The sequence below is a fragment of the Emydura macquarii genome, unplaced genomic scaffold (assembly GCF_026122565.2).
Source record: "Emydura macquarii macquarii isolate MOO-44397 ecotype Brisbane River unplaced genomic scaffold, CSIRO-AGI_Emac_v2 contig_1230, whole genome shotgun sequence".
Classification (NCBI taxonomy): domain Eukaryota; kingdom Metazoa; phylum Chordata; order Testudines; family Chelidae; genus Emydura; species Emydura macquarii.
Genome location: NW_027131367.1, coordinates 23,398,422 through 23,421,258, shown reverse-complemented (window position 1 = coordinate 23,421,258; position 22,837 = coordinate 23,398,422).

The window sequence follows — 22,837 nt, the reverse complement described above, 5'->3', positions numbered from 1 at the left end:
GAGCAACTAATTTTGTGGGACAACAAATGTAAAAACAGGAAGGGGCGTGAGGGTCAAAGGTATAAATGAAGGGAACCGGAAGGGGACACTGAGCAGAGAACCCCGGACAGCGCCCACCACTCCCGAAAGGTATCAACGGAGCCGGTGGACGCCGCCCAGAAGAACTCTGCCCGGAGACGTGAACGGAGAAGGGAATGGAAATAGGCCCCACAGTCGCAGGACGCCTCCCCAGCCAACCTCCCCTCCCTGGTATTAAAGATGGCGACTTTGGCCAGGGCCAGAAGGAGGTTGGTGAGGAGGTCCCGCGACTTTGTGGGGCCACGGACGGGATGTGCATAAATAAACAAGTGTGGGGAAAAGTGCAGCCAGAACCTCAGCAGGAGGTTCTGGAGGATCCGGAAAAGGGGCTGCAGACTGGTGCACTCCATATATGCGTGCGCCAGGGTCTCCCTCATGCCACAGAAGGGGCAGGTGTCGGGGCGGGGGGTGAATCGCGCCAAGAACAAGCCCGTGCTCATGGCTCCGTGCACGAAGCGCCAACTGATGTCCCCGGTGGGCCGTGGGGTCAAGGTGGAATATAGGCTGGCCCACCGGGGGTCCCCGCCCTCCATAGGTGGCAGCAGGTCCCACCATTTGGTGTCGGGGAGGGACGCGAGGGTGGGGAAGTGAAGAGTGTGGAGCACGAGTGTGTAAAGGTGGTCTCTCGGCGCGGTTCGGAAAGGGACCAGTTGCAAATCATGCAGCCGGATCGGTGAGAGGGGGGGGGGACTGAGCGGGCTTGCGGGGCCGGGGCCCGATGGAGAGCGCCGGACGGCCGGGGCTGCGGGGCGGGCGGGGAGTACCCTCTCCCAGGACCCGCTCGAGGTAGGCGTGAGCAGTGGGGAGCAAGGCTGCCCTCACCTCCTGGAGTACGTGCCGGGGGGTTCAAAGGGTGGAGAGCCCCATGCGCTGGGCCAGCGTGTGGGAGTCCACCCAGTCCCCCCGGGCATAGTCCAGGAGGTCTCCAATCTTGGTGACTCCGGCCAGGACCAGCCTCCGTTGCACCGAGGGGGTTGTGTACCAGGTCCGGAGGAGGTCCTGGTAGAAGACCGGCAGCTCGGAGAGGTCTCACGGAAGACCCCTCGGGTGGAGAAAAAGGAGCTGCCGGTCGTATCGGAGCCCTCGGAGGCAGCGGAGGAAGGCGTGCGCCAAGTGGCTCCACGCTGGACTACCTGCACCATAAAGGAGTCTCTGCAGGGCCTGGAGGCGGAAGGTGTGGACCTGGCTGAGGATGCAGCACAGGCCCTGCCCCCCTTCCTCCAGGAGGAGACTCAGGATCCCTGCAGAGACCCAGTGCAGTCCTGGCCAAAAGAACTCCAGAACTAGCTTCTGGAGGTAGGCCAGGAAACTTGGGGTCAGGACCAGGGTGTTGAGGCGGTACCAGAGCATGGACAGGACCAGCTGGTTGAGGACCAGCGCCCTCCCCCAGAGGGAGAGGCACCGGAGCAGTCCCGTCCAGCTCCGGAGCCGCCACACTACCCTGTCCGTTAAATCTTGCCAGTTCTCTGGCGGGGAGGGATGGGTGGCAGAAAGGTAAACGCCCAGATAGAGCAGCGGACCCATGCTCCACCAGATGGCTTGAAGCACGGGTGGGAGGGAGCTCGCCCGCCACCCGGCCCCTACCATCAGGCCAGAGCTCTTGGCCCATTTGACCCGGGCGGAGGAGGCTGCCGAGTAGACGGCCAGGCAGGCCTCCAACCGCACCAGGTCGCCTGGGTCCTGGACCACGAGGAGCACTTCGTCAGCATACGCTGACAAGACTAGCTTCAGTGCTGGCTCACGGAGCACCAAACCTGTCATCCTCCGACAGAGGAGACAGAGGAAGGGCTCAATGGCCAGGGCGTACAGCTGGCCCGACAGCGGACAGCCTTGGTGCACTCCACGCCCGAAGCTGACCGGTTCGGTCAGGGTCCAGTTGAGCTTGACCAGGCACTCCGCGGAGGCGTACAACACCCAGAGAAAACCCATGAAGCGGGGCCAGAAGTCAAACGCCCGCAGGGTGCCTAGGAGATACCCGTGGTCCATCCAGTTGAACGCCTTCTCCTGATCCAGAGACAGGAGGGCGAACGACAGACCATCCCTACACCCGAGCTCTAGGAGATCCCGGACCAAATACAGATTGTCGAAGATGGTACGGCCCGGGACGGTGTAGGTCTGGTTGGGATGGACCACGTCTTGCAGCACGGACCCCGGTCTCAGGGAGACGGCCTTGGCCACGATTTTGTAGTCCGTGCAGAGGAGCGAGATGGGATGCCAATTCCGGAGGTCGCGGAGGTCCCCCTTCTTGGGCAGCAGGGCGAGCACGGCCCGCCTGCACGAAAGGGGGAGCTCTCCGCTGGCCTCGGACTCGGCCCAGACAATGGAGAGGTCCGGGCTGAGGACGTCCCAAAACACGCGGTAGAACTCCACGGTCAGCCCGTCCATGCCCGGGGAGTTGTTGGTGGGCAGGAGGCGGAGGGCTTCCGAGAACTCGGCCAGAGTGAGAGGTAGCTCCAGCTGGTCCCGGTCGCCAGTGCCGACCGTGGGAAGTTCGTTGCAGAGCATCCTGCGGGCGGTGGCTTCGGTTGGATCCGGGGAGAAGAGGGCGGCTTAGAAGGCCCGGGCCCTTCCACTCATCTCCGCTGGATCTGTGAGGGGGGAGCCGTCCTCTGCCAGAAGGCAGGTGACGTGCTTCTGGGCCCCCCGTCTTTTCTCCAGGGCATAGAAGAAGCGGGAGCTGTGATCCATCTCCCGAAGGAGACAGATGCGGGATCGAACGAAGGGACCCCGAGCCCAGAGGTCTTCGAGGGCCCGGAGCTCCTCCCACTTCTCCCGGCACACTCCGCAGAGGGATGGATCCTCAGGGCTGGTGGCCAGATGCCTCTCCAGCGCTAAGACCTCCCACTCTAACTGCTCTATCCCCGCATCCCTCCGCCGGCTGGCCTCCCGAGTGTAGTCGCGGCAGAAGAGCCAGGTGCGCACCTTCCCCACATCCCACCAGCGCCGTGCCGAGGGAAAGGCGTGCCTCTGCCCTCGCCAGGCCAGCCAGAACTCCCGGAAGGACGCCACGAAGCCCACCTCCTCCAGCAGGCTGTTGTTGAAATGCCAGTAGGCCAGCCCCGGCCTCTCTGCTGCCAGAGAAGCCGTCACGGTCACCAGGTGGTGATCTGAGAATGGGGCCAGCCGTATGCTGGAGGACTGGGCCCGCGAGAGATGGTGACGTGAAAAATAGATACTGTCCAACCGGGAGTGGCTCGACCGTTCTTCCCCCACCCAGGCAAAGGTGAAGGTGTCGTCCGGGTGGTGGTCCCGCCAAACGTTCACCAGGGAGTGGTGGTCTAGGATCTCCCGGAGGACGGCGGCGGCGGCCTGGCACTGCTCGGTCCCCGTGCGGTCCCGCTTCTCGAGGGTGGTGTTAAAGTCCCCACCTAGGACCAGTCACTCGCGAGGATCCAGTGCGCCGAGGAAGGCGGCCGCCTGCCGAAAGAACCAAACCCGCTCCGGGCCCGTAGTCAGGGCATAGACGTTGACGAGATTCAATGCCAGCCCCTCCATGCGGACCCGGAGGTGCAGCAGACAGCCCAGCACAACCTTGGTGATCCCCAGCACCTCAGGCTGCAGGGTGGGGGAGAACAGGGTGGCTACTCCACCCGCACGGGCGGAGAGATGACTCAGGTGCACTCTGTCTCCCCACTCCAGCCGCCAGCTGGCCTCTGTGGCTGGGTCTGTGTGGGTCTCCTGCAGGAACGCCATGGAGTACCCCCCTCCCGAAGGAAGGAGAGCACTTGCGTCCTGCGGAGACCTGTCCTGCAACCCCTGGTGTTCAAGGTGGCAAAGACGACAGGCATCGTGAGGAGGGCTGGGGGGGATCCTCCCGGCCAGGAATGCCAGTGGGTCTCGCTGGGCTCCGCAGCAGCCCGTGACTGGTCCCGAAGGCCATCAGGGTGTCACGGAAGCTGCGGGCCCGCTGATAGGCCGCGGCGTCCTGCCGCCCGGTCCCTTTCCCCTCCTTCAAGGTGGCTCTCACGGCCTGGAGGACGCGGTGGAAGTCCCCCCAGCGCTGCAGCGCGAGCTGCACCTGGTTCCGGGCACCGCGGGAGTCCTGGAGGAAGATGAGCAGCTCCTCGCGCAGCACTTCGGTGGGTTCGTCCTCCAGCCTGGCCCCTGCAGCGGCCCCGCTGCCGGACGGGGCAGATAACGGGGGCAGCGGCGGAGGGAAGACAGCAGCCCCTATAGGGCTGGGAGTGGCAAAAACAAAGGCTGCCTCCTGGGAGCTCTCCAAGGGGAAGGAGACGACTCCAGGGGCGGCAGGGGCACAGGTAGCAGGGGGAGGGAGGGAGGGTTCAGGGACAGAAGGTTGAGGAGGGGTGGGACCAAAGGGAAGGGGAGGAGGTGAGACGGGGCGGGTCGTTGGAAGGGACACGGGGAGGAACAGGGTCAGGATCGGGTACGGAGTCCGCGGCGGCTAAGCCAGCGGGGCGTGGTGCCTCTGAAATGGGGCCGGGAGCTGGAGGGTCAGGCAAGGTAGTGGGGACGGCCTCGGGGCCGGGCTTAGGAGCCGCGCCATCTATAGCTCCACACTCCTGGGGAGGGACGACTGGGTCGGCGAGCGGTCATCCCAAGGTAGAAGGTGGGGAGGTCAACTGCCCGGGGCTGGACTGGTCGGCCCCAGCCATCATCCCGAGGGCTGCAGTGGCCACAGCGGAGGTGGCACTGTCCACCGGGGTGGGGGAAGGGTCCGGGACGGTCTGGGGTACAGGAGCTGGGCCATCAGCTGGGGAAAGGAGGGAGGGGAAAGGAGAGGGCGGCTGAGGGCCATCCGCAGCCAAACCCTCCAGACGGGAGGGTTCGTCCATCCCCGAACACGCCGGGGTTAGGCCCAAGGCGTCTATCTCCTCCATAAGGGAGGAGAAGTCTCCCCCCGCCACCACGAGGTCCTCCTCAGCGGGGGCCGAGGAGGGAGCAACCTCGACACCGACAGAGGGTGCGAGGGGCGTGGGGGCAGAGGGGCATCCGGCTGGGGAGTCCTCTAGAAGGGACTCTAGGAGGGAGATGGTACCACCCACAGCTGCCGCTGCAGTCTCCTCGGCCGGTGCCACCCACCGGGCCCCAGCAGGGGGCGCGGCAGAAGGCCCGGGTCCAGCAGCCCCCTTGCGAGATTTGTAGGGGCGCTCACCCCCCTCGGTGATGAGGGGGAGGGGGCGCCGGGTCCCGGCCTTACGCTTGCCGCGCTTACCCTGCACGAGCTCCCAGCCCTCCGAAGTGGAGGGCTGGGCAGTGGGGGCAGGGTCAGGGGGCAAGAGCGCAGGAGACGGGGTATGGGAAAGCGGAGGCGGGGCAGCGGGGGAAGGGAAGGCCTCTCCCTGGGGCGAGCCCTCTCCAGCGCCCGCCAAAGGCGGCCTTGGCTCCCTCTCCCCCGCAGGCCCTGCCGGACTGCTCCGGGCGTCAGCGGGGCCTCCCCGCTCATGTGGGCACACCGGGGGAGGCACCCCCAGGGCCTGAGCGGAGGTGGCAGGTGATAGTGCCCCGTGGCCCAGCAGAGGAAGCACCGGGCCTCACCTGTGCTATAATGGACCCTGTACTGGGCCCCTTGATGGGGCACCAGACACGACCCCTCAAGCGCCTCTCCGCCACGCGCCGCCGGCGGCAGCTGGAGCTGCACCTGCCGGCGGAAGGAGAGGACGTGGCGGAGGGCGGGGTCCTTGCAGCCGAGGGGAAGCGGGCTGAGGACGGAGATGGGATTCCCCAAGGCAGACAGGAAAGGCAGAAGGGCGGCATTGGGGAGGAGGGGCGGGACGGAGGTGAGGACTACCCATACGCTCAGGTCCTCCAGGGGCTCCACGGGGATGCGGACGCCCCCCACCGCCAGGCCCGTCACCACCGCCTCCTGGGCGGCGGCCTCTGATGCCAGGAAGAATACCACCTTCCTGTACATCTTGGAAGCCGCCACCACGGCCGTGGGCCCCACCACCCGCGCCAATGCCCGCACGTAGGTTTCTACGTGGGGCGAGGCAGGCACCAGGAGGCAGCGGACCCCATGCCTCCTGGTAAGGGTGGGGAAGGGGCCCCGGCCTCCAGGGATGGTGCTGGAGGCGGCGGGCGGGCCAGATGACGTGGCGGTGGGCGGAGGACCCGCAGCGACCTGTGCGTACGCTCTGGGAGCGGTGCTGCCCCCAGAGCTGGTGGAGGGAACAGCGGGGGAAGGGACAGCGGGGGAGGGAGCAGGCCCCACCATGGGCATGGGTGCCGCCCGGGCAGGGCCTTTGCCATTTTTCTTCCTCTGGCCCTTCTTCCCGGCCGAGGGCGCACCCCCCTGAGCGGGGGGGCAGGAGCTGGAGCAGCGGCAGAGTCCCTAGAGTCCCCTCCTGGGGTGTCCACTGCCGGAGCCCCGGGCCCGACGGCCGGTGGCCCGATAGGCGTGGCGGGGGTAGACGCCTTGGGCGGGACGGGGGGCTCGGGGCAAGGGGCAGGAGCATCCAGGGAGGGGGCCCTGGCCCCAGACACACACGCCATCTTGGGGGAAGGTAGGACCACAGCAGGAAGGGTGGGAGTTAATGGGGGGCGGTAGAGGCGAGAGGGAGGGGAATTAGAGGGGGAAGGGTGTGGGAGCGAGGGTGGAGGGGCGGGGGGGGGGGGACGGGAATGGAGAGGGGAGAGGAGGGGGGCGGGGTAGGGGGAAGGAGGGGGAGGTGGACCGCTCCTCCCCGCTAGGCTAAAAGCAGGGGATGAGGGCACCAGGGCAAAGGAGTATGGGGGGGGGGCAATCCAGGTAGGGGCGCAAGAAGCACACTCACCAGCCCAGGTGGAAGCACTGGCTCCTCCGGCTGCACTGGGAACAAGGGCTATTTCAACTTGGGGGGGGGGGGCAGTGTGTGTGGGGGGGCAACAAAACCAGGGGGGAAGTCAGGTAAAAGGGGCCACGAGCACCACGGGGCAGGAGTACTGGGCCAAGGCAGAGGGGTAGCTGCAGCAGAAGGGAGAGGGGGTCAGGTCTTTAAGGTGCTACAGGACTTTCGTTGTTTTTGTGGAACCTGAATCTCTCTGCAATTACCAGCGGTTTTGGAGAAAAATGTGCCTCCAGGATTTGCACAATGTCACTGTAAGATTTTGTGCCTGTCTTATCAGGGTGCACTAAGCTGTGCAGTAAGCTATATGGTTTAGCTCCCACAACACTTAAAGCTGGCATCTTCTTTGCATCTGTAATTTCATTTGCAATAACAAAAAGCCCAGCAAATGAGTTCCATTGCGCCACGGTTTCATCAAAAGGTCCCAGGAGCCCCGTAAGTGTAGCCATTGCTGCCTCTTTTTTTTTTTTTCTTTTAGTGTCTTTCATTCATGTGTGTTGAGAGTCTCACACACAATTGCTAGTAATTTCCTTTCACTAGCACTGCTTTTCTGCTTCTTCTGCTTCCTCCCATCCTTCTCATGTCTGTCTGCTTTCCTTTCAGTTTCAACCATCAGCACAACAGCACAGCCCCCAGAACAGCAAAAAGTTTTCCTTACTTTTTAACTGTTGCTTCTTGCTCATGGCAGTACAACATAGGTCTGTCATTCCTCAGCAACACTTTTATTAAGTCTGGACCTTTGGAAGTTACTTGCACTCATAAAGAGAAACCAGCAGACAGGAGCACAGACAGACAAACACTACAGACTCTTTTTATTCAACTACAACTAAGACCAGCCAGAACTGGCTGCGTTATCCCATAGTATTCTAACTCTGTTGCTACGGCAACTAGGCAAGACACAAAAATACACACCAGCCAAGAAGGATGCTATTCTGGACTTCATCAGTTGATTTCTTCCATCAGCTCAGTGGCTCTTCCAGCATTTCTTCACTGCGTCCTCTGGGGCTGGGAGTGCTGCTGCTACATCGCCAGGGGAACCCGAGACCCACAGGCAAACCAACTGTCAAGCCCAGCAGGCCAGACCACTAATCCCCAACCTCTGCATTAGCCCATCTGAAAGGACAGGCATCGCATCTCCAGAAAAGCCAGGTGCATGCTGGGGAAGCAGGGCAGAGGCTGCTGGGGAGAGTCCAGTTGAACTCTTGGTTTCCAGCAGCTCACAATTTCCAGGCTTTGTGTCTGATCCATCTCCCCTGGAAGTCACTGGTAAGGCTCCCATTGACATCAGAGAGAGCTAGATCGGGCCTTGATCTGTCCCTGATGGGCCCCTCCAAAGTGCACATAAACAAAAGGCACCAAGTGCACAGACCAAGTGCACAGGTCCTCAGGAGCCCCCACCTTGCTCCTGCTGCTCTGGGCTCCTGTAAGGTCAGAAGGGATCAGGGCTGGCTCGTGCCTGCAGAAGGGAGCTGTGCTCTGCAGCCCACTGGGCAATAATGGGCAGGAAGCCTGAAGCCTTCAGTACCCTGGGGAGTTCCAGGAATCTTTTCCTGTATCTCAGCTAAGAATCAGAATCAGGCTTTGGGGCCTGGTTTACAGTGACACCGAGGCCCTGTTAATTTTGCTGGGGGCATAACACAGCCTTGAAGTGAGCAGAAAGGGCTCCCTGAGCATGCGCTTTGTGTAGAGGGTTTCCTCACTCAGCGAAGCCCCTGCATGCATGTTCTAGACTTCCCCTGACGTGGTGGTGGTGGCCAGGGGCACAGCTGGAGCACACTGCGCTCTGGCCAGTCTCTGCTGTCCTGGGCCCAGATGAGGAGACATGCCCATTATAGCAGCACTAAGGGTGCTCTAATTTACACCCAGAAACCTGGCAGGCCCCTGCACAGCCCCAGAGCAACAGGGGGTACAATGCTTTCTTAAAACTGCATCAGCTCCCGCTCTCCAGCCGTTCTCCAAGCCCAGGAGGGAGTACTGGAGAAGCAGGCCCTTCTAACTGAAGTGGTGCCCCATGTGTGGCGCACACAACCAGCCCAGTTCCTCCTGGCATGAAACTGCATCAAAGGGAAGGTGATCAAACTGCAGCCATTTCCGAGGCAGCTGGTTCTGTGTCATGGGCACCACAACAGGCAGTTTTGTGTACACGCTGCCTGCCAGGTAGATGTACGACATGGCTGTGCTTGAACTCTGCTCTCTGCAGTTGGGTGGCTTTTGTGTTGTTGCAGCAGGAGCTGAATTGGGGTGCGCAAATCAGACATGTGATGCTAACTTGGAGAGTGGATGAACGATGCCCAGTTCTCTGAATTTGGCTGTGTGATTAGAAGTCCCCCGGTTTGGGAATTCATTGCTTTCTTGCTTCCTTATTGCCCAGAGAACCAAAATAATTATTGACAGTCCCATAGGACTAGATCAGGCCACTGAACGATAGCTGCCTTCTGATGAAGATAAGAGCATCGTCCTCTGGCAGACAGCACTGGCTTTTGTTTCTGATAGTGTCCAGGCTGCATTAGCCCAGCTGCATAGTGCAGTGGAGAGGTTTTGGACAGGGTCGTGGGAGGGTGAATGTGTCTATTATTTGCACACAGGAAAGCTTCATGTCATGCTTCATCTTAACTTGCTGACATTCCAAGATTGGCATGAGTCAATACGCTGCCCCACCACAGCGAGGATGCTGGCATGAGAAGCTAACCGGCCTCTTCAGCAAAGGGGTGGGAAGCCAAAGGAGAACGAAGGATTGAAGCCCTGAACCTACAAGTTATGCTGCATGGGTGACTCCCCTCTGAGGGCTGCATGCAGATGCTAGGGTCTGCCTGTAGGGACTGAGTGGCAAGATCGGGGCTTTAGACAGGGAGAGGCATAAGGCAACTGAAACTTCGACTCAAACACAGCTCATTTGCCACTGCAGCTTCCGTCAGCTGGATGCAGCGAGCAGAGACTGATGCCAACCCCCAGGCCTTAACTGCCAGCTCCAGACAAGCTTCTCAGAGCTTCAGTTCTGCTCCTGAACTCCCTGCTGTAGCCCAGGGGCTCCTGTGCTATCCCACGATGAGCATGTTGTGGGACACAGCTGTGAAGTGGACGGAGTGCTGGCGAAAGGCACCATGCAGGATGTATCCACACAGCAGGCACAGCAACAGGGCATGTGTCCCCTACACCATCACCACTACGTGCCTCAGCCCTGCGTGGGGACCTCATGGAAACAAGCTAGAGTGGGTGGGCTGCTGTCTTACTAAGCATTCAGGCCCAAGCATGCTGGGATCTGCACAGCCGGCCTGCTGGTGTCTGAACAGAGCTGCTTTGAAGCTACAAAGCCCGAAGGAGGGGCCTGTCTAGCACGGAGATGCCAGACTCCCCATGCCACCCTGCTGCGGCTGTAGGCAGTGGAGGCGCCAGGGCCAGAGGCTGCACTGTATGAAAGGGTGGCCCTGCAGGCCTGGCTTTTGCTGCTGCTTTCAGTGGCATTACGCCAGCATGAGATGGGAGCCGTGGAGCTGGCAAAAGACCAAGGGCCTTGGTGAAGCTTAGCCCGTGCCCATCCCCTCTCTGGGTCAGTCCTGGGCTCACACCTACCTCTCTGTGGTTCTCACCTGGCCCCCATCTCCCAGGTATCTGAGCAGCTCCACATCTTTAATGCTGTTCGACTCCCAGCTCCTCTACTCAGCAGTGCTATTATTCTCTTGGTGCAGGAAGGAAATTGAGGCACAGAGAAGCTAAGTTTGCATCACAGCAGGGAACTGAATGCTGGTCTCCCAAGCCTCAGCCTAGTGCCCAAACCACCCGACTAGCCTTCCTCTTCTGCCATGCTGTTGACTCTTCCATGCTGAGAATGGGAGCAGTGACACAGCTCTGAGCATCCCCTCCAAGACCTCCTGTATGTGGGGCACAGAATTCCCCTGCCCCTGCGCACAGATCAGTTTGTTGCTTGGCTTTGAATATTATTTTGCAGCCCCAGAGGGGCAGGCTTGTAATGCTGCTGCCTATCTTGTGATGCCTGCTGAGTGGGTGAGGAGACAGAGAGCAGAGGAGTCCAGGGAGGGAGCTCAGTGCATTCCTAGTCGAAAGCCGGTTCTTGCAAGGGCAAGCTCCATGATGTCAGAGTTAATCGGGTGGCGAAGCCAGGCAGGAGACAGAGTCACTGCAGCATAGCAAAGCAGGCCTGATTTTCTGTGCTTGCCCAGCTGGTGTGTCCAACGCACACCTGTGCCTGGGGGAAAATACAGCTGTGGGACATGCCAGGGGACAGCTCACCAAGGAAAAAGCAGGCACTTTCTCTGGTGTAAATATGTAGGATAGAGCTGGCTTAGTGCAAGTCTCTGTAGAAGCTGCCTTCCCTTTCTCCTGCAGGGGCTTATACACACCACCATGCCCCCTGCACCTCTTACAGAATGGCTTTCTCTCTGTTGCCTGGAACCGAAAACAAGGAAATACAATGAAAACCCTTATAGGAGGGAGCCTTGTTCTCTCAGTTATCAGTCTCTGGGAGAGCCGTTAACAGCTGCTCCAAGGGGTCCCAGCATTGCCTTCGCAGCTTCTAACCCTCCTCCTGCAGAGTTGAATATGACCACCCTCCCCCCCACTATAGCACCATCATTTGGAGCTAGCACCCGAGGGGCTAGAAGGAGCTGCTCCTCTAATTAATGTGGTTGTCAGTCGGGTTGAGGTTTGGTTATGCAGCCTGTAGCAATGAACATCCTTGGAAATTGGGGCATGCGGGTGGGCACGTTGGGCAGCTGCCTAAAGAAGGGGGGGATATTTACCAACCCTGCAGCAAGGGGCGGGCAGGGATGCTGCATTTTCTCATCCTTCCAATCTTGTTTTGGGGAAAGAATTTTATTCTTTGGAGTGATAGTGCAGTAGTACCTGCAGGATCGAGGTGAGATCAGCAGCCCTGTGCATGCACATATTGAGAGACAGGCCCTGCTCTGAAGAGTTCACACCCTAAAAAGAGAACAGACAACAGGAAAAAGAGGCATAGAGAGGGATGGTAAATTGCCCACATGCACTCAGCAGTAGATCTAGAATTCCTGACACCCAAGCCTGTGCCTCACCCACTAGACCAGGGTGGCCAACCAGTCAGAGATGAAGGGCCGCAAAGACATTTACCTTACACACATTTACCTTACCCAGCTTCTCAATTTCACTTTTCAGTCTCTTACCCTCCGCAGAAAAATTAGCGCTGATTGGTCAATTCCGGCGGCAGCTTGTCAATTTCACGAGCTGCAGGTTGGCCACCCCTGCACTAGACCATTCTGCCGTGCTAACGAGCACTTTTTTTTTTTAATAAGCCATGGCCCCATTGCTGCTGACTTCCCTCGTTTCCCAGCCTGAGCAGGGGCTCTGGCACAATGTGTGTAAGGGGGGTGCTGAGTGTCATTGAACCAAACTGTAAACCCTGGATATGATGAAAACCACTTCAAAGCCAGGGGGTGCAGCAGCGCCCACCACACCCCTACTTCCATCACACATGAACCTAAGCCTGGGCCTCAGCACGCTCGTCATTGCTAATGGGTCACACATAAGTGGCCATTTGAAGCATGTGACACAGAGCACAGACAAGGAGCACAGCCATGCCAGTGTAACACATGGAGCCTGCAGTCAATTACCAGGCTAGATCACAAAGGAAAATGTGATCGGTGGATCCCACCTTATTCTGGAGTGGACGTTCGACTAGCTCAGAAAGCCCTCCATGACAGGCCAGCTCAGCAGACGGCCTGTGAGGGGACTTCAGGGGTGATGCAGGATGGGGGTGTGCAGGGCAACTGGCACAGTGCCCAGCTCATGCCAGGCCTACTAGCGATAGGATCACAGAAGTGTAGGACTGGAAGGGACCTCAAGAGATCTTCTAGTCCCGTCCCCTGCACTCAAGGCTCCAACACTGCACATGACCCCGCCCCAGAGAGACCACACACTGGGTGGAGACTGCTCAGCCAGATCTTGAGCTCTCTTTTGAGACAATTGCCAACAAGGGCTCCAGTTAGTACCAGCTGTGGTGCAAGATCTGTGATGGAGACATCTCTATCTTCTAGGACATAGTCTGTGAGCACTAACGTGTTTCACACATGCCACCAAACCACACTGGCTTCTGGTCATTGCTGACCTGAGCTGGATTCAAGCCAGCAGACTTGAGCTCAAAGATCTACATTGCATTACTAGTGCTCATAGTTATGCTAGTTCTTCCATCTCATTATTGGCTTTCCCTGGGCAGTATTTGCTTGAATGGCATAGATATTGACCTTCCTTTCCAAATGGAAACTACTAACTTTATCCAATGATGCATCAAAGAGTATCATAGCCAGAACTGTAAACCAGCATTAGTGCTACCATAGATTGTCTAGTACCCTGATTCCTATCATTAAAAAGAATCCAAGGACCACTCTGCATTGAAAGGGGTCATGATGGAATGGTTTTACACCTGCATGCATTCACGCACACACACATACACAATTCTCCCTTTGCCATAGAATGAAAAACACAAGATTCAGCATGTTTCCATTAGCAGTGAGAAGAAACCAAATTAATTCTGCAACATTGGTTGGTGTCAGTTGAGATTCTAAATGTTCCCTTGATACAAAAAAAAAACCCTATCCCAAGACCTTCCTTTTTGTGGATTGACATCAGAGTAGCATCAGTCTCCATCGAAATGTTTTTCAGGTGAATTTCACCAAAATGGAACAAGGAGCTAGGAGGAAATACAAGTAAAGTTACAACACAGATGTCCTGGCAGCGAGGGAAACCTGGAGGAGACAGTAGGAATGATTTGCTTCTACTGGAAGCAAGCCAGATCTCAGGGAGATGTCTGTTGGCTGAGGTTTGCAAAGTCATCTAGAGAATTTAAACACTCAATTCCCCACTAATTTAAACAAGATATGGATGTTCAAACCCCCAATCCCACTTCGAAAAAAGTAGCCTTGGTGGATGCTGTTACCCCTACCGCGACAGAGGTAGCCGCTAAGAAGGACTGAGTGTCACCTGCCTCTGAGTGCCACAGCAGGGTGCTAAGGGGACGAGAAGAGATCAGGCAATGATTTCCTTTGCCATCTTTGGCTCTCGGCTTAGGAGTGACTGAAGGGAGCCTCCACCACCTATTTATGCTTTATTGCAGGGGAAAGAGAATTGCAGTGTAACCACACCTTCCTTCAGTGATCTATGGATTCAAGCTATCTATCCAAACCCAGACTCAGGGCCATGCTGCCTGCTCTTGGCTCCAGACCTGCTTCCATTGTGCAGAGTCAGAGAAATATGATGCCCTCTCTCCCTTCCACTTTGCCTCACAAAGCCCTGCATTGGCTGGCGTGAAGCAGACCGAGCCTGTTTGCAATGCCAGAATGCCAGCCCAGAGACTGGCAGCATTTTTAACCTGGAGTCACATCTGCAGGTGGGATTGTTGTGTTCTTCCCAGCCTGGTGCTTACAATCTACATTCATCTTCATGGCAGCTGTGCAGCGGGTGTCTGCAGGGCTGAGGAAGTGCAGGGATCTCAGTGGGTGGTGGTACCTGATGCAAAGCACAATGAAGTCACCTGGAGCCTTTCAGTGGCTGTGTGGGCTTTGGGATGGCACAGAAAGATGGAAGTTTGTGCCTGCACAAGCTCTTCCACTACCCAGATCTCCCTGGCCAGCTCTGTCTCCTGCCCTTCTATTCCAGCCCAGTGAGGCACCTCACTCTTGGAATGCACCCCGAGCAACGGGCTCCAGGCTGACACCCTCGGGGACAGAAGAGCAGCTCAATCTCACACACATTCAGTCATTGGCTCCCAGCTGAGGCTGCCCAGGAGGGAGCCGGTTAGCTCGGCTGTAGCAGTGGCCTTTGTGGTGTTGACAATCACTCACTAAGGGCAGAAGAGAGAAAAACTCCCAGTTCCTGCTGCAAAGGCCCCCTGCCAGCTGTCAGATTGTGCCAGCTTTTGGTGAACTATGGCGCAGCCCTACGGACACAGCCCGCAGCTGAAAGGCTCTGTATCTTAACACGAACCCCTGAATCAGCCTGGCACGCCCCCTGGATGGGCTGTAAAGATGTAGGCACAGACTGCTGTAAGGCCAGGATCTGGGCAGCCAGGCACTCCCGCCTAGCATACCTGGATCCCCCTAGCCTAGGGAAAAACACACGAGTGAGAGACAGAAGATCTGGGTTTGATTTCTGGCTCTGCCAGAGATGACTTCTACAATCTCTTGGCCACATCCCACGGGATGCAAGTCAGCATAGTTCTGTTGAAGCAGTGGAGATATATTGATTTAGACCATCTGAGGATTTGGCCCTGCATGTGCCTCAGTTTCCCCACTGTGAAATGGAGTCAGTTAGAGCTGGGTGGAAAATAGGATTCTGTGAAAAGGTTGGAATATTCTGATTTTTGACACTCTCCCATTGCCCCTTTTTTGTTGGTTTTCCCCTCCCCCCTTATTACTTTTTGTGTTTTGAAAAGGAAAGAGACAGGAAGCAAGAACAAGAATGTAAAACGGGAAAAATGTTTGGTTTTTTCAGTGCTTTTATTTTTGTTGTTGAAAAATCAAACTATCCCCTCCCCGCCAAAAAAAGACAAAAAGAGACTCATATCCAGCTTGTTGTCCATTGTAACTCCCAGGTCCTTTTCTGCAGAACTGCTGCCTAGCCAGTAGGTCCCCAGTCTGTAGCTGTGCATGGGATTCTTCCGTCCTAAGTGCAGGACTCCGCACTTGTCCTCATTGAACCTCATCAGATTTCTTTTCACCCAATCCTCTAATTAGTCTAGGTCACTCTGTATCCTATTGCTATCAGCCAGCATATCCACCACTCCCCCCAGTTTAGTGTCATCCATGAACTTGCTGAGGGTGCAATCTACCCCATCCTCCAGATCATTAATGAAGATGTTGAACAAAACTGGCCCCAGCACGGAACCCTGGGGCACTCCGCTTGTTACTGGCTGCCAGCTCGACATGGAGCCGTTGATCACTACTCGTTGAGCCGATGTTCTAGCCAGTTCTCTATCCATTTTACAATCCATTCATCCAACCCATACTTCTTTAACTTGTTGATAAGAATACTGTGGGAGACCGTAATCAAAAGCTTTGCTAAAGTCAAGGTATATCACGTCCACCGCCTTCCCCACATCCACAGAGCCAGTCATCTCATCATAGAAGGTAACCAGGCTGGTCAGGCATGACTTTGCGTTGGTGAATCCATGCTGACTGTTCTGATCACCTTCCTCTCCTCCAAGTGCTTCAAAATGGATTCCGTAAGGGCCTGCTCCATGATTTTTCCAGGGACGGAAGTGCGGCTGACTGGTCTGCAGTTCCAAACTATGATTGTTGTTCATTTCCTGACCATACCTTGGGACAAAGCAACCCATAACCTGCACTGGACATGGAGTCAGCCTTCTGCTGCAATGACATTCTCACCATGTTTAGTGCCAAGGATTGGCTAGATTCCTAGTAATGGGGGACAGAGCTGACCAAGAACAGTTCAGCCAAGCTGGAGATCCTGATCAGAGCTGAGCAGGAGCGACTATAGCCTCCTGATTCAATGGATGCACTATACTAAACGGCCAAGGGGCACCCACCCACCCGCTGGCTGCAGCACTGCAACCTAATCCCAGCCTGGTGTGGAGAGGATCCCTGGAGAGCCTGTTCCCACACTCACCTCACAGTGATGTCTCCCGTCCCATAGGGCTGTGCCCCGCTTTGAGTATGGTGACGTGGCACATAAGGTCGCAGTGCCATTCAGGTTTGCCCTAGCTGCTCCTACATCACAATGCTCAGTGGCGCTGTGACCCCACGCGCTCCGTCTCAATGCCTGGATCTGGGAACCAGGCTCAGCGCTGCAGGACAGGAGATGTCACTGTAGGGTGAGAGCAGGGTAGGCTTGTTCCTCACCCCTTTAACTCCCCCATAGGGGCTCCCCTCTACAGTAGGCTGAGAGGAGTGTACATTTGCCTGTTTTTGCACCCTTGGTCTCATGATTTCTGGGGACCCCCCACTAATGCCACTTTTGGAGCTGAGAGAATACCTGATATTTTAGTCTTGGGAGCTGAATCGAGAAATCTGAAGGGGAAAAAAAAAACAAAAAACAACAAAAACAAAAAAACAGATGTTTTATTTTGAACCGAAATTGAAATTTTTTTGGTCTTTCTCCTCAAAATGAAACACTGGGGGAAAAAATTAGTTTCAGAGCAAAAAAATACCCAAAATAAAACAAAAACAAACAAAAAAATGATTTTTTAAAAAAACCCGTCATTTTGTTTTGTTTTCAGGGTGTTTTTTGATCCAAAACATTTTATTTTTCCAGTTTTTCATTTACTTTTTGTGTGACTTTCACCATTGGGGGGGGGGAGGGGGGGAGGAGCTTAATAAATCTAACTAGAGTTACAAACAAAATGTTGCTGCAAAATGAAAAATTTAAACATTTCATTTCAAAATGGTCAAAATGAACCACTTTGACATCTTCTAAAAAAAAATTCCCATGGACCCAAACTTGTAAATAATTTTGGTATCCCAAAAAATGCATTTTTCAGTGAATTTACTATTTGCCAAAAGAAAGAAAGAAAGAAAGAAAGAAAGAAAGAAAGAAAGAAAGGCCCAGCTTTACTCCTGATGCTGTTACCCCAGGCGGCCACCTTTTCATAGTCTGCTTCTGGTACTGAAGTGCCTCTTCCAGAAATGGGCTAAGGTGGGCAACCTAGGAAAGTAAAGTAAAGCTGGGCCAGTCATTAATGCACTAGCTGGGAGCTTGGGAAAACCAGGTTCAGTTCCCGTCTCTGTAACTGACCTGTCTGACTTTGGATCAGTCGCTTGGGCTCTGCCTGCAAAGGGGTGCAATTCCTAGTTTACACAGACATGCTCTCGTCTGAGCTAGCATGCTTAAAAATAGTAGGGTAGTCACAGCAGTGCAGACTAGCCACCCTAAGAACGTACCCACAGGGCTCGGGTGGGTTTGTACTCAGGGAAGATAGGTGCTCCCAGTACTACGCTGGCTTTTTAGTGTGCTAGTTGGATGAGAGCTAGTGCAAGTATGTCTATATGATGTGGGAGCCACTCCCCTACCTCCAAGTGTAGATGTGGCCGGAGTATTCCTAGCATCAACTGCAGCTGAGAGAATCTCACGGCTCTGAAATGTCCATCTCCTTATCTGCCTGCCCCAGGAGTCAGGAGCAGGCCAGGAGAGCTGCTGTCATTGCTGACCCCGGCTCTCAGCATCGGAGCGAGTAAGAGGAAACCAATTAGCTAACTAACATGTAAGAAGATCCAGAATAGAAACACCTAGGCAGGGATTTCTGGAAAGGGTTCTGATTCCTTGAGGACCGGCTGCATAATGTTTCCAGGGACTGAGGTGATGCTGACCGGTCTGTAGTTCCCCGATTCCTCCTTCTTCACTTTTTTAAAGATGAGCACTAGATTTGCCTTTCTCCAATTGTCTGGGACCTCCCCCCATCACCACGAGTTTTCAAAGAGAATGACCAATGGCTCTGAAATCACATCAGCCAACTCCCTCAGCACCCTCGGGTGCATTGCACCCAGTCCCATGGACTTGTGCGTGTCCAGCCTTTCTAAATAGTCCTGGACCTGTTCCTTCAGCACTGAGGGCTGCTCACCTCCTCCCCACTGTGCTGCCCAGTGCAGCAGTCTGGGAGCTGACCTTGTCTGTGAAGACAGAGGCAAAAAGGCATCGAGTCCTTCTGCTTTTTCCACATCATCTTCTAGGTTGCCAACCCCCTTCTTCTTGTTGGTAACATACCTGTAGAAACCCTTCTTGTTACCCTTCATCTCTGTTGCTAGCTGCAACTCCAGTTTTGCTTTGGCCTTCCTGATTTCACCCCTGCACACTCAAGCAATATTTTTATACTCCTCCCTAGTCATCTGACCAAGCTCCCACTTCTTGTAAGCTTCTTTTTTGTGTTTAAGCTCACCAAAGACTTCTTTGTTAAGCCAAGCTGGGCGCCTGCCATGTTTGCTATTCTTTCTGCACATCGGGATGGTTTGCTCCTGTGCCCTCAATAAGGTTTCTTTAAAATACAGCCAGCTCTCTTGGAAACCTTCCCCCTTCATATTAGTCCAGGGGATCCTGCCCATCAGCTCCCTGAGGGAGTCAAAGTCTGCTTTTCTGAAGTCCATGGTCCGTATCCTGCTGCTCTCCTTTCTTCCTTTTGTCAGGATCCTGAACTCGACCATCTCGTGGTCACTGCTGCCCAGGTTACCACCCACTGCTACTTCCCCTACCAAATCTTCCCTGTTTGTGAGCAGCAGGTCAAGAGGAGCACGGCCCCTAGTCGGTTCCTCCTACGCTTGTACCAGGAAGTTGCCTGCAACACACTTGAAATACTTCCTGAATTGTCTGTACCCTGCTGTATTGCTCTCCCAGCAGATGTCAGATGATTGAAGTCCCCCATGAGAACCAGGGCCTGTGATTTGGAAACTTCTGTTAGTTGTCTGAAGAAAGCCTCGTCTACCTCCTCCTCCTGGTCTGGTGTCTATAGCATATGCCCCCCACGACATCACCCTTGTTGCTCTCACCTCTCAACTTAGCCCAGAGACTCTCAACAGGTTTTTCCCCAGTTTCATACTGGAACTCTGAGAAATCATACTGCTCTTGGTCTTGTATCGGGATTGGTTTTGTGTCAGAATCCACTATCATTGACCCTGTGTTCATGCGGAGCTTTGCTGGATCTCCACATGTGGGCAGGGCACCATGCTAGCAGATCCTGGTGTAGGATCAGGGCCTTGAGTGTAGTTTTTGTTTCCTGTGAAACCTGCATGCAGTGCTAGTGTTGTTTGTAAGCGTTTTGAGATGAAAGGTGCTAGACTGGTGTCAGTTTCTGTGCCTAACACATCCCTGGCATGAGCAAGAGCTGCTCATTCGAAATCAGTTGTGTCTCATGCACCTGTGCTAAATTAGACCCATTGTTTTATTTAGTAATAATATTCATTGTTAGTGCTATTCCTTCTCCACAGCATTCTGGCTGCTGCTTTTCCTGAGTGCTAAAGTCACTGAAAATATCTATTTTTGATGTTTCATGCTCTTCCTAGTAAATAACTGATAAAATCTGCTTCCTTTCCAAAATACCACCAGCTCTGTTATTGCACCGTTGCTCATGAAAGTTCTATTCCTGTAAACACTCTGCACACAGAACTCCATTAAACAGTTAATGGGAGTTTTTCATCATGCAGGTGCGTGAAGATTGGGCCTGTAAACTGGAGTGAAGACACCACTAGGTTATTGTTACCGTTTATGGTTGCTAGGCTGCACACAGTGGCTTGTTCGTGTTATAAATATTGGATTACTCGCACTGAGGTTCCAACCGGAAACAAATATTTAAAAAAAAAATAAACCCCATAAAATCCTACAGATTTTGCAAACAAATGTCAGCAGAAAAGCAGATCCAATTTTTTCAAATCCTTTTCCCCACAAGTCTGACTGTGTCCTCAAATCAGATCTAAAGAAAGGGAGGAAAAACTCCCAGTGAAACAGGTTGCTACACCCTTAACTCACAACGCTGCGTTAATGTGTCGGCTGGGTTGCAATAGCTAAAATCAACAAGCTGGGTTGAAGACAGAGCTTTACCTTTAGTTAGCGCTGACTTTCCTGGCTTTTTCCATTAGGCAAACATTGATTTTCTCTTGAGTTTCCAAAGAGCTGGAACAAACATGGCTGGGGGTTTATTCATTTTTAAAACAATTTAGCAACACTTACCCAGTTTGTTATAAGGCCTAGACATCTTTGTTTACGCATCAGTGACAGCATCCTTCACCCCATTAGCTCAGCCCTGTGCATAGCACTTTCTAACCGGTAGAGGGAGCACTATGCATTGTGGTAATTTGGGGCTGACAAAAATAGCAGCTACTACATCTTGTCTTCTGATTTCCTAGTGATAAGCTGGGATGTATTTAAAATAATAACAATAAAAAAGCAAGTATGTAAAATTCAAAGCATTGTATCTTTTCAAGTGTCTAACGTAACAAAGACATATTCAGTGGGCCCAGCACTGCTGTCAGTTGTAATACATGAAGAGCACACAATAACCTAAATCACAAGAAGAGCTGCATACCTAAAACTCCCACTGATTTCAATAGAGGCTGCAAGTGCTTTGACTCACAGAGATAACAGCAATACCAGCCTCTTAAGAATGCTTTTCAGCCATAGATCCCAAGGGAGGGTAAGTCACTTCACAGATGGGGAAACTGAACCATGGCGTTATAGGCCCATGGTCACACAGCAAGTTAGTGACAGAGCTGTGACTACACCCCAAGTTTCCTGATTCTCAACTCTAATATTCTATGATAGGTGTGTCACCCAAGGATGGTAAGCTGGTTTCAGGGCAGCCTGCAAGCCTTGTAGAAGGCTTGCACAAATATACCATTGTTGCTGGTAGAAATGCTGCTGTTTGCCCAGTCCTGACATCGTGTATGTGATGGAGATTTTCTGCAGCTTGCCCAAGATAAGCTCTCCTGCTGCTGTCTCTGAGCTCTGACCACCTGCAACAAAGTGACTGAGTACCTTTCCCAGACCTGAAGAAGATCTCTATGTAGCTCGAAAACTCGTTTCTTTCACCAACAGAAGTAGGTCCAATAAAAGATATTTTTAAAAACACCCACCTTGTTTTATAAAGTGTAATTGTCTGAATGATGGGATGCATTGCATGGAAGGCAAATGTGGCAGGGCGGTTCCTAAGAGCTGTGAAGGGGTGTTTTTCCACTTCTAGCAGACTAAACACTTTTTGTTGTCTCATTACAGATTTGTAGAGCTGCGTTCTTCAAACTTTGGGCTCAAAAGCATGGGCATTCATTTAAGAAACAGTTTTCCTCCTACATGAAAATTTGCAATAGTACATATCTGTATTTATCACTATCTAATTCCCATAGACTACATCACGGATAAAATAAGAGGTGAATATAACAACCTTCTTCTCTGTATGTGAAGCCACCTGATTAAATTGGTATGACACACAGTAACCAGAAAAAAAACCAGTTAGACTTGCTCAGATATGTACAGCTTTGATGTCTCTTGTGCCCTTCTAGATAAGAACACAGTATTTAGGTATGAATATTATTTATACTTGCATTACAGTAATGTCTAGAGGCTTCAAATATGTCATTGCCCCATTGTACTTGGTGCAATAGATAGCTAGATCTTGGATATGTTTGGGGCTAGATAAATAGATAATTGGAATTAGAAAGGGCAAGGCACAAAATGAGATTAAATTAGCTAGAGACATAAAGGGTAACACATTAGAAGCACGAGAAAGACCAAGAACAGATAGACCCATTATTCAATGAAGGGCGAAAAACAGTAACAGAATATGTGGAAATAGCAGATGTGCTAGAGGACTGTTTTGTTTCAATTTTCACCAAAAGGTTTAGTAGCCATTGGACATCTAACATAGTGAATGCCTGTGAAAATGAGGTAGGATCTGAGGCTAAAATACAGAAAGAACAAGTTAAAAATTACTTAGGTCTTATCTACACTAGCACTTATGAAGGCAAAACTTTTGTCTCTCAGGGGTGTGAAACACCCCCCCCCCCAAATGACATAAGTTTTGCCAGCATAAACACTAATGTAGACAAGCCCTAAATCACCAGGCCTGGTGAAATACATCCTAGAATACTCCACGAGCTGACTGAGGAGATATCTGAGACATCAGTGATTATCTTCAAAAAGTCAAGGAAGACAGGAGAGATTCTAGAGATCTGGAAGAAGGCAAATATAGTGCTGTTCTATAAAAAGGGGAATAAGGACAAACCACAGAATTACAGCCCAGTCATCTTAACTTCAGTACCCGGAAAGATAATGGAGCAAATAATCAAGCAATCAATTTGCAAACACCTAGAAGATAATAAGGTGATAAATATCAGCATGGATTTGTCAAGAACAAATCATGTTAAACCAACCTAATAGCTTTCTCTGACAAGATAACAAGCCTTGTGGATAGGCGGGAAGCAGTAGATGTGGTATATCTTGACTTTAGTAAGGCTTTTGATATTGTCTTGTATTATCTTCTCATAAACAAACTA